This window comes from Coptis chinensis, chromosome 6 (genome assembly GCF_015680905.1).
Source record: "Coptis chinensis isolate HL-2020 chromosome 6, ASM1568090v1, whole genome shotgun sequence".
In the NCBI taxonomy this organism is placed as follows: domain Eukaryota; kingdom Viridiplantae; phylum Streptophyta; class Magnoliopsida; order Ranunculales; family Ranunculaceae; genus Coptis; species Coptis chinensis.
Genome location: NC_141461.1, coordinates 36027600 through 36033842, shown reverse-complemented (window position 1 = coordinate 36033842; position 6243 = coordinate 36027600). Strand labels below are relative to the sequence as shown.

Below are 6243 nucleotides of genomic sequence, written 5' to 3'. Positions count from 1 at the left end.
TGATCTTAAAGAAGACGAATCCGGAAACCTAATATCCGAAGAGTGTGTGTATACCCCAAGATCTATTTGTTTCATCACTTTAACAAATAGCACTCATCCCTATGAGTCCATGCACACCATAAAATCAAAAAACGTATCACATGATTCACAATTATCATCAATTGTCCTGGCCAGGTAGAATCCCAGTGATTGTGTGATAAACCTTCAGTTCTTTTACCCTTTGCACGCAAGTCATTGTCGTCGAGTTCTACCAACTTCCCAAGATGCATCCAGTCAGCCTTTTAGTAAGAGCTTGTGGGGAGCAAACCAAAGTTACGAGTAGTCCTCTTATTTTCTTGACAAGGTCAAAAGTTCAAGGAGGGTACCATTCGATATGTCTTAAACAAAAAACATATCAATAAAGCTCACATAACAAGAATTTTTAGGGATATTTATTTTCTTGCTCTCAGGTGGTCAACTATACACATGTTGTGTGAAAACATGTCATGGCAAGAGTATCTAATTTGTTTACTCAACAATAGATATCTGTATGTCCACTCATACCATGCAAGTGTTGTCATCCCTAATGACAATTCCAAGGATACTTTGCTCCCACTTGGCAACAACCGTTTGTAGGTTTAGACAGAATCTTCTCTATGAAACCTGTTTCTTCTTATCCAATTATAAGAAGGGGCATAACTCGGCACTAGGTCCACCCTTCCCATAAGATTTAATGACTTGTCAAGCTAAACTCCCACTGTTTAAAATGGAAGTGACTGTTCATGTGAGTGAACCAGTCAACCCTACTGACATACATATGAGATGATAAACAGTATAATGAGAATGCAATCGATCTGGAAAGAATGCACTGCACGTTTATTCATTAAACCATCAAAGTGTTCTTAGCATAATCACATCCTCTTTAACCCAAACATTTTTACATGTGCAAGGAAGAGTTCTGTCACAGCCCGATTTTCTAAACAATTAAAATAATGAATATTTGAAATATAAATATCTCAAACATCACTATATTCAATTGTCTAAAAACCTAGGCTATGACGGGGTGATACAACATATGTCAAAACCTAAAACCCACATCATAACAGGATAAACTTAACAACAAAAATCTCCAAATTCCTCAACTATCACTTTATTAAAAACTTTCTTCCACTATACCATAATAGGCTATTACTAACAGTCAAAAACCGTTACAAAAAATATTTGTAACGCTTTTTATCCGTAACAGTTTGGGCGTGGGTAATCTGTTACAAATATTTGTAACGGTTTAAAATTGTTACAAAGTATTATTTTGCTAACGGTTTTTTCCGTAACTTAAAATATTTGCTAACGGTTTTTTTTGCTCAATTGTATTACTCTTCAGTAACAGTTTTATAAAGTTAGTAACGTTTTTTTTTGTGTTACTCTTTTCTAACATTAGTAACGGTTTTATAAAATTAGTAACGCTTTTTTGTGTTACTCTTTTCTAACCTCAGTAACGCTTTTTTGTGTTACTGATTTATAAAATTTGTAACGATTAATTTTCTTTTGGTAACGGTTTTGCTGCTTCGTAAGTGTTACTCATTTCAAAGCTTAGTTACGGTTTTCCACCATTACAAAATTATTTCATATGTAAAAAAAATAATTTCCCCCAAAACCACCCTTTTTGGGAGACTACTGAACCTGCATAAAGATGCCCCCACTTATTGGGTATTCTACAATCGTCTATAACATAAACAAGAAATTAATCTCACAAGTACATCCAATCATATAACCTTTTATTAAAATAACATCACCAAAACATCTTTCATAAATAGGACTTGTCACGAATGAAATACACACTGCTTTCCAAATCAATGGGACTTGTCTTTAAACTCAAACTCTCACGTCATTTGTATAGAACTAGCACCTTCAGTAGTTGCAAGCATCAGGGAATGATTTTGGGATGATATCATCAGAAAAGTCCCTTTCATCCTATACACCAATAGAAATATATAAAAATGAGTTAGGCAGTAGAAAACAAATATGTATAGATATATACTTATATCCTATTTTTAAGTAGTAGCTCCTTATACTCAAACTACGGAATTCATAGGCTAGTAGCAATAGAAGCATAGTATAGACATGAAAGTTTATATAACGCCCCAAAACCCTATAACCTTGTCAGACACCTTGACGAAAGACAGAAATTTCGGCAAAGTCTCCTCTGTATTTTCAACATTTCATATACATAAATCCTGTCATAACCTGAAAATCAAATAATATATTAATTCGTAGAACTAGCTACTCAAATATATATTGATTCGTAGAACTAGCTACTTAACCATCTCGACCAATGCCAGTTAAGTCAAATAACCAATCCTCGAATCAAAAGAACACTATAAATTATATACCAAAATTAAAATGAAAACAACGTATAGATCACTTCCACTTATATCAGTGTTATACACTTCTATTAGTTCCAACCCGAGATACAACACTTCGAATATATACACACCATACATTCACACTACTCACATGTAAGAACCTATCTTCCAAAACAAAACTCATTAATAGACAATATGAAGGAATTTAGACAACTTTTAGAACAGAATAGACTACAAATTGAAGGTTTACCGCATTAAAACACCCACACAAAAAAACGAAGAAGTTTCGTTAATTAAGTTAGAGTGTACCTGGAGATCCTCAACACTTCCGGCATGCCCAACAAAAAGAGTAGATTCTACTTTCCATGTTCCACTAGACAAAGGCTCCCTTAAGACATGAAAAAATAAAAAAGAAAATTGTAGCAGTGTTAGTTTTGAGTAGATTGTTTTGCGGCATCGTAACTCAAATACACTAGTATACTATATTGCAATGGGGGCATAAGCGGAGTGGAGAAGATTTTTTTTTTTTTTTTTTTGGAGAGATATGAAATGTCCATCTTACTTAGGTTTCAACGATTTTTATGTTTTCATACATAGCTTGACTGGATGGTCATTCCTTTCCCAACCTTTTTTTCATTCATTTGCCTTGGCATCTCCTAGCTGAGTTAAAGTAACATATTCATACCTAACGATTTTCCACACGCCACCAGTTTCATTGTCACAATACATTTGTGGAGAATTTAAAAGAAAGAACCTATCTTAATAATGCCCAGCAACCATATTATGTCAATGGAACACCTAGCATTCTGGAAGAAAGATGATACTGTGACAACATGGACAGAGACAAGGAGAAAAAAAATAAAAAATGAAAGGATTGTGTTTTTGCAATTAAAGATGAATGTAATTGAGTTGATAACGAATTGGAAGAGAAGTAGGCTATAATAACTGCAGGGGTAAAGGTGAACACCACTATCCGATGAAGTTGGACCACCTCGGATAAATGAAGTTCTTGAATGACAAAAAAACATAAGCCAAAATCCATTTTGTGACATCCATATAAATCAGCCAAGCGGTTCGATATTTGAAGAATACGATAAACAAAGGTAAGTTGATATTTGACACCATTAGAATATCTTTATGGGAAATATATGTGTCGTCTGACTTTCAAGGAAATATAAGTTTTTTTTTTTCAGTTGGATAAGTTTTTGTTTTCCATGGCCTTCCAATATAATTTACTATTTTTTGTCGCGTTGAGGCCGGTGAAGTCTTGATGTACTAAATTGACAATGCATTTTGTCTTAGAAAGGTGAATATTAGCACATTTCAAATCATGCCCTTTTAACATTTGGATTTGCAATTATTGGGTTCTTGTGTGATGTCCACCGATGGTAATAAGTATTGGAACTCGGACTCTCATGTATTTTACTGAAATAATACACGCCATACAATAACATTTTTGTCGATTTTAGCACATTAGTAGATGATATGTATTCGTCAACAACTTTCATTTCACTATTCCCTGCCCATTATATTAGTGCATTATGTCATTGGGGACTTGTGGAATACTGGTCCCCGCCCCGGCCTTCATGGTGTTAATTAGTAAGTGGTTGGATATATATATATATATGCAGGTTCAAATGTTTAATTCTCAATAAAACTAGGCCCTGCCCACTACCATGTTGTAGGTTTTGAGATCCTACACATTGTATCCAATCACTCCACGTTCCCAACGCAAGCTGCGGTTAAATGTTTTTTTTTTGCTTGCGAAAATGTTGGTGAGCAGAAATCTATTCAGTTAGTAATTAGCTAGGTTAGGAAGTTTACTTACCATTTAAAACCGCTTGTCCATAAGAGCACCGGGCGAGGACCTCGCTACCTCGTCGTGACCTTGGAATGAGTCTGCTTTCTTTCGGGGCCTGCCTTCTTAATGAAAGACCTTTTGTTGGAAGTGGTGGAAGCAAAGAATGAGAACTGCGACGTTGATGTTGTTGCTCTTCTTGTTGCTCATTGCTTACCGGTAACAATGGCTTAATCAAGGATGACAGTTTTCAGGGGTATGCCGCCTTGTCGTGGAAGAAGAGAGGAAAGAACTGCTGATTTTGGACAGGGACGGACTGCCCAAAACCCAATACTCGGAGATTGTATGCGCTACTATACATATCTATAGACTGCCTGAAAAATTAACAGGGATACACGGTTTTAAACTTTCTGTTTTAGATGTAATATAGAAAGTTAAGAAACACATTTTTGGCTTAGATTTACACTGGATCAAGAGTTCATTAAACATTAAGTCAGACTAATGTCATGCAAATATGCAATCATATGGAGATCCAACAAACTAGCCCAACATAAGACTAAAAGAGAGTATTGCTTCACGAAGACGGATTCTCATAAAAAGGGGATATACTTGTACAATATAAGCACCTACATCAAAACTTACTTACTAGCATTTTTCTGATAAGTCGTCATATAAATATATAATCGATGGATCTACAGGACTACAGATAGCACCCAATACTTTGAATTTTTGAAATATCGAATGCAACCCTATTTGGGCATACATAATGAATGGTGACAAGATGGACATGTCAATTACATTAATTGGATTAGATGTCTGATGTTTTGGATCTGTCCTTTGAATAAACACCATACCCCACATGCTTGATCAATTTTGTATTATAGCTAATTTTACGTGGTCAGTGTTGCAAAGAATGGTCTAAAATTTAGACACACTCGCCACACAAAAACAAAAGCGACCCAACATTGTATCTCGCCATTTCGCTGAGTTAGCTAGGCGATTGTTTTGTTGAAGGAGTAGATCTGATTTTTCGTCCAACAATGGCGGAGGACATCTGTTGTCTCGACTCTCGAATTCATGTCATCTCTAGACACTACTAGGGCCACCATAGGAACAAATGATGAAAGAAAACAATGCTTTCATACTTCATAGTGTGGGGATTGTTTTAGGATAATCAATGCATTCATTGCAAAAGAACACATAAGAAGAATATGATGAAAATGAAAGCTTGTCAAAATCTTTTCCATTTTCCCCATCCGCCTCTCTTTAAAAATTTATAATGTAATGTGGCTCTCAAAAATAATTTATAATCTTAGTAATACTTTTTTTTTTCTCCAAATAAAAAGCTCTCATTTAATTTATTTTCAGGTAACATCATCTAAAGAAGTAATGATATCATCCTTGGAGAGGTTGGAACAAGTGATCGTAACATGGGCAAAGTGAGTTATCCAACCCACATGCAACGACAATAAGCCTAGAGAATAAACAGTAAATCATGGACCATACAAACAGTTAAGAAGAACCAAAAACATAACAAAGAAGAGAGAAAAAAGACACGTAACTCTGTGGCCATGAAGTGTTGTAAGAACCAGTCTATTATGTTGTTAAACTTTCAATCGAAGAAACCGTAGAAGATGAATCGGTTGTATCCATTCACATCGTCTCCTTTATCCGACGACACTTTCTCTTCATCTTCTTCACTTTCTATGTAAAACTTCTGATCCAAACTGAATTCTTCATTGCTATTCAAGTGTTTACACAACGAACTAAGAATTTGAAATATACATATTAGAGTCCCAGTAAATAAAGTAGTTGAAGATAGTAGTAATATAATAGTCTTACGAACAAAGTAAGGAAATACCTGGTTTCACGGGATGGGAACAATCTTAAGGACTGTTGAAGAAAAGTAATTAGCGCATAAAAAGAAAGAGGAAATATAGAAGATCTTGTTATAGAATCTGGAATCTGCAAGACTGAACGAAAAAAAAGATAATGAGAAAGTTTGTAAGCTTTTGGTGCGAGAGGTTTGTGAGTTGTATTTGCTTGGTCGATCTTCACCGATTTATATACAAGAAATTAATGCTAAATCTGGGGACGAGGCAT

At 35.0% G+C, this 6243-nt stretch overlaps 1 long non-coding RNA gene across 1 annotated transcript; it reads right to left on the bottom strand.

Annotated features, from left to right (window-relative positions):
* Positions 1–1733: 1733 nt before the first annotated feature.
* Positions 1734–4202, bottom strand: LOC147492764 (uncharacterized). The gene is made up of 3 exons (XR_015198744.1): positions 4171–4202; positions 2652–2730; positions 1734–1950 (listed from the first exon to the last, which is right to left on the bottom strand). It is a non-coding gene; the product is annotated as an uncharacterized LOC147492764 (long non-coding RNA).
* Between the last annotated feature and the right edge of the window lie 2041 nt (positions 4203–6243).